At 43.4% G+C, this 9,966-nt stretch overlaps 1 pseudogene; it reads left to right on the top strand.

Annotated features, from left to right (window-relative positions):
* Positions 1-242: 242 nt before the first annotated feature.
* On the top strand, positions 243-9,846 carry LOC112250091 (annotated as a pseudogene).
* The last annotated feature ends 120 nt before the right edge of the window (positions 9,847-9,966 follow it).

The raw sequence follows: 9,966 nt of genomic DNA, 5'->3' as shown, positions 1-9,966 counted from the left end.
CACATTCACACCTGACACCACTGGAACTATCCAATATACAGGCTGGCTCTACTAGCTATACAAATCAACAATGCCAGTATCTTCACCCAAATGTGGAGTCTGGTGAAGAGGGTCAAAGCCCATGAAATACAATTTACAGCCATATTATTTACACTTTTGGTACATGAAAGAGGGACAACAGTAGTAGTACTGCTGCCGCTATTGTTCAGAATTCAGTTCAGGATATGACGCTTTGACAGCGTCAAACATTAGAGGCTGCTTTGGTGTGGTTGTTGTAGCTGTCTTGTCAGACGAAAATAAACCATATTTATGTAGCTACCAGTATTCTATATATTTTAGCCATTTTCAAAACCTTGGGGATCAATTTGTGTTTCAGTCCGTGGGTGCGGTTATACACTTTTTTTGTCGTATTTTTCTTTCCCATCAACAATGCAACAGGTGGGTCTAGCTAGTTAACGTTAGCACTAGAGCTAACTCGCATGCTAAAGACGTTTGGGAGCTAGTTTGAAGTTGCATTTTTATGTGCCAGTAACGTTGTGACAAATACTTTTGCCAGTTGTATTACTGGTATTGTTTTTCTAAATCGCGGTGCTGTTTGCTCGTTCATCTGAAACGTAACGTGTTGGTAAGCCAGCTGAGTTAGTTAGCCAGCTAGCCAAGTTATGTTAAGTAAGCTAACATTCAGATAGAGCTGGCACATCCTTATGTCCGTTGATGTTTTGTTTTTACAGATATTCTGTTGTCATCCCTTCTGGAGAGAACTGTACTAACAACTAATGTTCTTCATCACCTAGAATGAGTCTGCACGAGATAAGTGAAAACGTTAAACTTGCTCGAGAGTACGCCTTACTTGGGAACTACAGTTCTGCTATTGTTTGCTATCTGGGAGTACTTGAACAAATTAAGAAACACCTTTTTACATTACGGGATAGTAGCTTCCAACAAAGATGGCAAAAGGTAAAATATAAGACGTTTCACTTTCCAAACTAAGTTTAATTTAAACCGAGTTTTGGTCAGACAATGTCTGCAAATGTCACTTCGACCCTTTCTCTTGACATCTCTTACAGGTATGGCAAGAGATAAACGAAGAAAACAAACAGGTTGAAGAAATAATGACAACCCTAGAACATTTTAAACTGGAGACCACCCCATCCAAACCACCAAGTAATAAAGATGGCATTAGTGACATATGGCCTGTACAAGTAGAATGCAGGTACTGTATGGACTCATTTCTCACACATTCCTATTCTATTGTATAGATTTACTGGCCCATTCATAAGTGGATATTGCACTTTACTGGGAAAATATATTTAAACTGTTTTCAGGTCTTTACATTAGTATCTGATTGGGTGTGTAGTTTGGTTAGTAAGCTGTTTGTCTGAATAAAATAATTAATGAGTGGGATTATTGCTCAGAGTACCTGATAGTAAGTAGTCTGCTCTCTTTCTTGCAGTGCTAAATGTTACCTTTTTAGTTTTGGCCTACAAAATAGCTGAACATTAATGTATTATTTGGAGTGCCACCTGGTACTTAAATCTGCACAATAGAGACTGGCAGTAGTCTATGTACATAGTCATTGAACACTGGTCACTTCAATATTGTTTACATACTGTTTTACCTACTTCATATGTATATACTGGATTCTAGTCGAGGCTCATCCTATATAACTACTGCTGTGCACACCTTTTCTATACATCATGTACATACTTTTGATCATGTAGTGTATGTGGACACCTGCTTGTCGAACATCTCATTCCAAAATCATGGGCATTAATATGGATTTGGTCCCCCCCTTTGCTGCTATAACAGCCTCCACTCTTCTGGGAAGGCTTTCCACCCGATGTTGGAACATTGCTACAAGAGCATTAGTGAGGTCGGGCACTGATGTTGGGCGATTAGGCCTGGCTCGCAGTCGGCGTTCCAATTCATCCCAAAGGTGTCCGATGGGATTGAGGACAGGACTCTGTTCAGGCCAGTCAAGTTCTTCCACACCGATCTCGGCAATCCATTTCTGCATGGTTCTCTCTTTGTGCACATGGGGATTGTCACGCTGAAACAGGAAAAGGCCTTCCCCAAACTGTTGTCACAAAATTGGGAGGACAGAATTGTCTAGAATGTCATTGTATGTTGTAGTGTTAAGACTTCCATTCACTGGAACTAAGGCACCTAGCCCGAACCATGAAAAACAGAGAAACAGACACCTTTGGGATGACTTGGAACACCAACTGCGAGGCAGGACCAATCGCCCAACATCAGTGCCCGATCTCACTAATGCTCTTGTGGCTGAATGGAACCAAGTCCCTGCAGCAATGTTCTAACATCTAGTGGAAAGCCTTCCCAGAAGAGTGGAGGTTGTTATAGCAGCAAAGGGGGGACCAACTCCATATTAATGCTAATGATTTTGAAATGAGATGTTTGACGAGCAGGTGTCCATATACTTTTGGCCATGTATTGTATATCTACGCAACCAATAAGATGTTATTTGATTTGCTTAGGTTGATCGAGTAGTATTCCCTTCTTTCCTCAAAGATCCTCACCTCTTCCGGTTAGGGGGCCCCCGGTTCCCTACAAAGAGAGTAAACATCACAACAACCGCCTGTATGTGGCTGGTGTGCGGGCCCAATGGTGACAGAGCCAAACCTTTGAAGAGCAAGGAAAAGAAAGAGGCCCTAGCCACTCCAAAAGACGACAAGGTGAACAAAGTACCATTAAGGATTAAAATATGGATGGGAAGGTCCTTTGTTACACCCTCCTTTCACATAATACAGATTTAATCCTAGATTTTCTTAGGTTTACAATTAAAAATATATATTTTTATTGTATTACTGTCCCAGGAACTGGCACAGGGAAAATGCTTTGCTGGCATTACCCTATCTTAACTTGAAAATTATTTGCACTGTAGACCAAAAATTAGTCAATCTACTTGTTACCTAAAATCATCACCTGGTTCCTGGCTTAGAAAAAAACTCTGCCACGCGGCTGCATTGGGCCCCCTCAAGACTGACAAATAATCCTTTGTTTGTTTTGCAGAACAAATTGGAAGTTTCTGAGAAAGATATGAAGAAGTTTGATGGGCAAGGATATGACAAAGACCTTATTGAGGCCCTGGAGAGAGACATCATATCACAGAACCCCAATGTTAAATGGTGTGTGTGACTGTCTATGATTTATTAACTGTCCTGAACAGGATAATTCTAAAAACACACAAAATGTTTCTCTTTGTAAGGATTGTCTAACAGGAAATACTTGTTTGTTTAATGCCTGTAGGGATGATATTGCAGATTTGGAAGAAGCAAAAAAGCTTTTAAAAGAAGCTGTTGTGCTACCCATGTGGATGCCAGAGTTTTTCAAAGGCATACGAAGACCATGGAAGGTATACATGAAAGCCCAAGGACCACTTGATTAATAAGTTATTTTGATTGGAAGAGTTGATACGATGCCTTGCTAATATGTGGTGTATCCATGTGCAATATTTTCCTAGGGTGTGCTGTTGGTGGGTCCTCCAGGCACAGGAAAGACTCTTCTGGCCAAAGCCGTTGCGACAGAGTGCAGAACCACATTCTTCAATGTTTCATCTTCTACTCTCACTTCCAAGTACAGAGGGGAGTCTGAAAAACTGGTCCGCCTTCTATTTGAAATGGTAAGATCCTCGTCAGCTTCCCTGCCCAGGCGGAATATTTTTTTCCTAGAAGAAAATCTGGTGGTATCATATTACATGATGTGAAAGGGTGGTGTTTTTTAGGTGTTGTGGCTCTAGTCAGTGTTTCTTTTCTCCTCTGGACAGGCCCGGTTCTGTGCTCCCACCACCATATTCATCGATGAGGTTGACTCCATGTGCAGCCGCAGAGGAACGTCAGAGGAACATGAGGCTAGCCGACGGGTGAAGGCAGAGCTGTTGGTCCAGATGGATGGTACATAAACAGCAGCTACTCTGCTTATAGAAGGCCAAATTAATTACATGCACAATTCATGTCTATATAAAAATGTTTCTTGCCCAATAAATTTTTGTACCCTAAATACATAGCAGAAATCGAATTTTGCTATAGTTTTTTATGCTATCGTTCCTAGGATATTATGCTGTTGTTTAGGTGTGGGAGGAGCATCAGAGAATGAGGATCCCTCTAAGATGGTGATGGTGCTGGCAGCCACTAACTTCCCCTGGGACATTGATGAGGCTCTGAGGCGACGTCTGGAGAAAAGAATCTACATCCCTCTGCCTTCAGGTCCACAAACACTACTCACTGTAAATCGTCTATCATAGTCCAAAACATGTAGGCATATGGACAGCAGTATTCTAGAATATTTGTCTGTTGGCTTTCATACTTTTTGAATTCTCAAGCAATTTATCCAACTGTCAACACATTCAAATGAATAGAGGACGCTTACCGAAACTGCGTTGTGCAAACTGTGCGTTCCCCTTTGGAAGGGTGCCTTAGAGCCACGTAGCTATGTCACAATGGGACACCGGACTATCACGTGTCAGAGTCTGGACTATGATAATTTACACTTGACAGTGCTTTCCAGTTAAACATCTAAAATCTAAAGGTATATACATATACACACACACACGGTGCTTTCGGAAAGTGTTCAGGCCCCTTGACTTTTTCCACATTTTGTTACATTACAGCCTTATTCTAAAATTGTTTAAATAAAATGAAAAACTCAGCAATCTACACACAATACCCCATAATACAAAGCGAAAACATGTTTTAGAATTTTTTGCACATTTTAAAAACAGAAATACTTTATTTACATAAGTATTCGGACCCTTTGCACCTGAGCTCAATTTCGAGTCTCATAGCATCTTGTTTCCATTGATCATCCTTGAGATGATTTGAGTCCACCTGTGGTAAATTTTATTGATTGGACATGATTTGGAAATGCACACACCTGTGTTTATAAGGTCCCACAGTTGACAATGCATGTCAGAGCCAACAAATTGTCCGTAGAGCGCTGAGACAGGAGTGTTTCGATGCACAGATCTGGGGAAGACTACCAATTTTTTTGCATTGAAGGTCCTAAAAAGAACAGTGGCCTCCATAATTCTTAAATGGAAGAAGTTTGGAACCTCCTAGAGCTGGCTGCCCGGCCAAACTAAGCAATCGGGGGAGAAGGGCCTTGGTCAGGGAGGTTTCCAAAAACCCAATGGTCACTCTGACAGAGCTTCAGAGATCCTCTGTGGAGATGGGAGAACCTTCCAGAAGGACAACCATGTCTGCAGCACTCCACCAATCAGGCCTTTTATGGTAGAGTGGCTAGATCGAAGCCACTCCTGAGTAAAAGGCACATGACAGGCCGCTTGGAATTTGCCAAAAGGCACCTAAAGGACTCAGACAATGAGAAACAAGATTCTCTGGTCTGATGAAACCAATATTGAACTCTTGGCCTGAATGACAAGCGTCACATCTGGAGGAAGCCTGGCACCATCGCTACAGTGACGCATGATGGTGGCAGCATCATGCTGTGGGGATGTTTTTCAGCAGCAGGGACTGGGAGACTAGTCAGGATCGAAGCAAAGTACAAAGAGATCCTTGATGAAAACCTACTCCAGAGAGCTCAGACAACGCAGGAGTGGCTTTGGGACAAGTCGCTGAATGTCCTTGGGGCCCAGCCAGAACCGGACTTGAACCCACTCAAACATCTCTGGAGAGACCTGAAAATAGCTGTGCAGTGACGCTCCCCATCCAGCCTGACAGAGCTTAAGAGGATCTGCAGAGAAGAAGGGGAGAAACTCCCCAAATACAGGTGTGCCAAGCTTGTAGCATCATACCCAAGAAGACTCAAGGCTGTAATCACTGCCAAAGGTGCTTCAACAAAGTACTGAGTAAAGGATGAACAATGGAAACAGGATGCACCTGAGCTCAATTTCGAGTCTGAGTACGTATTTACATAACTATATTTGTTCTCTAAATTTGTACATTTTTCCTTTCGGAAAAGCTGACCACGACTCCATTTTGTTGATCCCTGCCTACAGACAGAAACTAAAACAAGACGCTCCCACGCTGAGGTCTGTCCAACGCTGGTCCGACCAAGCTGACTCCACACTCCAAGACTGCTTCCATCACGTGGACTGGGATATGTTTCGTATTGCGTCAGATAACAATATTGACGAATAATACGCTGATTCGGTGTGCGAGTTCATTAGAACGTGCGTTGAAGATGTCGTTCCCATAGCAACGATTAAAACATTCCCTAACCAGAAACCGTGGATTGATGGCAGCATTCGCGTGAAACTGAAAGCGCGAACCACTGCTTTTAATCAGGGCAAGGTGACTGGTAACATGACCAAACACAAACAGTGCAGCTATTCCCTCCGTAAGGCTATCAAACAAGCTAAGCGTCAGTACAGAGGCAAAGTAGAATCTCAAGTCAACGCCTCAGACACAAGAGGCATGTGGCAGGGTCTACAGTCAATCACGGACTACAAGAAGAAATCCAGCCCAGTCACGGACCAGGATGTCTTGCTCCCAGGCAGACTAAATAACTTTTTTGCCCGCTTTGAGGACAATACAGTGCCACTGACACGGCCTGCAACGAAAACATGCGGACTCTCCTTCACTGCAGCCGAGGTGAGTAAGACATTTAAACGTGTTAACCCTCGCAAGGCTGCAGGCCCAGACGGCATCCCCAGCCGCGCCCTCAGAGCATGCGCAGACCAGCTGGCCGGTGTGTTTACGGACATATTCAATCAATCCCTATACCAGTCTGCTGTTCCCACATGCTTCAAGAGGGCCACCATTGTTCCTGTTCCCAAGAAAGCTAAGGTAACTGAGCTAAACGACTGCCGCCCCGTAGCACTCACTTCCGTCATCATGAAGTGCTTTGAGAGACTAGTCAAGGACCATATCACCTCCACCCTACCTGACACCCTAGACCCACTCCAATTTGCTTACCGCCCAAATAGGTCCACAGACGATGCAATCTAAACCACACTGCACACTGCCCTAACCCATCTGGACAAGAGGAATACCTATGTGAGAATGCTGTTCATCGACTACAGCTCGGCATTCAACACCATAGTACCCTCCAAGCTCGTCATCAAGCTCGAGACCCTGGGTCTCGACCCCGCCCTGTGCAACTGGGTACTGGACTTCCTGACGGGCCGCCCTCAGGTGGTGAGGGTAGGCAACAACATCTCCACCCCGCTGATCCTCAACACTGGGGCCCCACAAGGGTGCGTTCTGAGCCCTCTCCTGTACTCCCTGTTCACCCACGTGCGTGGCCACGCACGCCTCCAACTCAATCATCAAGTTTGCGGACGACACAACAGTGGTAGGCTTGATTACCAACAACGACGAGACGGCCTACAGGGAGGAGGTGAGGGCCCTCGGAGTGTGGTGTCAGGAAAATAACCTCACACTCAACGTCAACAAAACTAAGGAGATGATTGTGGAATTCAGGAAACAGCAGAGGGAACACCCCCTATCCACATCGATGGAACAGTAGTGGAGAGGGTAGCAAGTTTTAAGTTCCTCGGCATACACATCACAGACAAACTGAATTGGTCCACTCACACAGACAGCATCGTGAAGAAGGCGCAGCAGCGCCTCTTCAACCTCAGGAGGCTGAAGAAATTCGGCTTGTCACCAAAAGCACTCACAAACTTCTACAGATGCACAATCGAGAGCATCCTGGCGGGCTGTATCACCGCCTGGTACGGCAACTGCTCCGCCCACAACCGTAAGGCTCTCCAGAGGGTAGTGAGGTCTGCACAACGCATCACCGGGGGCAAACTACCTGCCCTCCAGGACACCTACACCACCCGATGTTACAGGAAGGCCATAAAGATCAACAAGGACATCAACCACCCGAGCCACTGCCTGTTCACCCCGCTATCATCCAGAAGGCGAGGTCAGTACAGGTGCATCAAAGCTGGGACCGAGAGACTGAAAAACAGCTTCTATCTCAAGGCCATCAGACTGTTAAACAGCCACCACTAACATTGAGTGGCTGCTGCCAACACACTGACACTGACACTGACTCAACTCCAGCCACTTTAGTAATGGGAATTGATGGGAAATGATGTAAATATATCACTAGCCACTTTAAACAATGCTACCTTATATAATGTTACTTACCCTACATTATTCATCTCATATGCATACGTATATACTGTACTCTATATCATCGACTGCATCCTTATGTAATACATGTATCACTAGCCACTTTAACTATGCCACTTTGTTTACATACTCATCTCATATGTATATACTGTACTCGATACCATCTACTGTGTCTTGCCTATGCTGCTCTGTACCATCACTCATTCATATATCCTTATGTACATATTCTTTATCCCCTTACTGTGTATAAGACAGTAGTTTTGGAATTGTTAGTTAGATTACTTGTTCGTTATTACTGCATTGTCGGAACTAGAAGCACAAGCATTTCGCTACACTCGCATTAACATCTGCTAACCATGTGTATGTGACAAATAAAATTTTATTTGATTTAGATTTTAAACATTTCTAAACCTGTTTTCGCTTTTTCATTATAAGGTATTGTTTTACATTGAGGATTTTTATTTATTTAATCCATTTTAGAATAAGGCTGTAACGTAACAAAATGTGGAAAAGGGGAAGGGGTCTGAATACTTTCCGAATGCACTGTATATATTAATTCACAATGGCGTACGTGATGTTTGCTTGTTTTCTCTGCAGCCAAGGGCAGAGTGGAGCTGCTGAAGATAAACCTAAAGGAGCTGGAACTGGCCAATGATGTGGACATGGCCAAGATAGCAGAGCAGATGGAGGGCTACTCAGGAGCAGACATCACCAACGTGTGCAGTTAAGGCCTTTACTTTTTCAGGTTAGTTTTTTCTTCAACAAATAGAAACCAGTCACAAATAAACAATAGATTAGTCAAGTATGTTAGTCTTCGCTGAGTTATTGGAACTATCACTGATTTTGAAAACGAGATGCCTCTCAAATAATGGAAAGAACCACTCTTAACCTAATTGTGGAAAGTAATGTTATTTGTGTTCCATTGCCTGGAGTGAACCCTCTCTCCATGACGTCTGTAGGGACGCCTCTCTGATGGCCATGCGGCGAAGGATCGAGGGGCTGACGCCAGAGGAGATCCGTAACATCTCCCGAGACGAGATGCACATGCCCACCACCATGGAGGACTTTGAGTCTTCTCTGAAGAAAGTGTCCAAGTCTGTGTCAGCTTCCGACCTGGAGAAGTATGAGAAGTGGATTGAAGAGTTTGGCTCCTGCTGAAAGTTAATCAGGAAGCCTGCAGCACCTCAAATCTGCAGAGGAATTAGTAGGAGGCTCAGTATATATTCTTACAACAATACTTTAACTCATGTCTTCCTTTTCTTTGTAAATGATTTCTATTTTAGGCTAGGTGATGCGACATGCCTTAAAGTAGGGTAACCAACTGCTTCTCTTGGTAAATGTCCTCCTGGATACAGTCCATATACCACACCCAGGGGTGCCTTGTACTGATTATAAACAGGTTATGAACATAAATAGAATGGTAAACATTTATATTTATGTCATACCGGTGGTATAGTCTGATATACACATGGTTGAAATGCTGTTTCAGCCAATCAACATCCAGGACTCAAACTACATGGTTTACAATATGCAATTAGTCAGCCTCGTGGGCATAACAAAATTGGTAGAAAACATTCCCAGATTCGTGTTCAATAGGTTTTATGATGGGTCCACAGAGCTAATCCTATAATCCTTACTATTTGCCTTGAACACATTTTGCTACCAAAGTATCCAGTGTCTTTGATCTGGTGATGTGCTTTTGGGATATCTGTTAATCAAAGTTACACTACCTGAAACTGTTTATTATATGCACTTTATTTTATTAATGTGTATTTAGGAGTCCACCTGGTTCAAATTTGAATATATATACATGCACAAACACTAAGAATTTTGTTAATCAAGTTTAAAGTAAAATTACTTGCATTGACAAGGCTTCCATGTGCTTTGTGTAGACTTGAGTGAA

The sequence above is a fragment of the Oncorhynchus tshawytscha genome, linkage group LG05 (genome assembly GCF_018296145.1).
Source record: "Oncorhynchus tshawytscha isolate Ot180627B linkage group LG05, Otsh_v2.0, whole genome shotgun sequence".
NCBI lineage: Eukaryota > Metazoa > Chordata > Actinopteri > Salmoniformes > Salmonidae > Oncorhynchus > Oncorhynchus tshawytscha.
The sequence above is the reverse complement of the archived record's forward strand: the minus strand, read 5'-3'. Positions and strand labels throughout refer to the sequence as shown.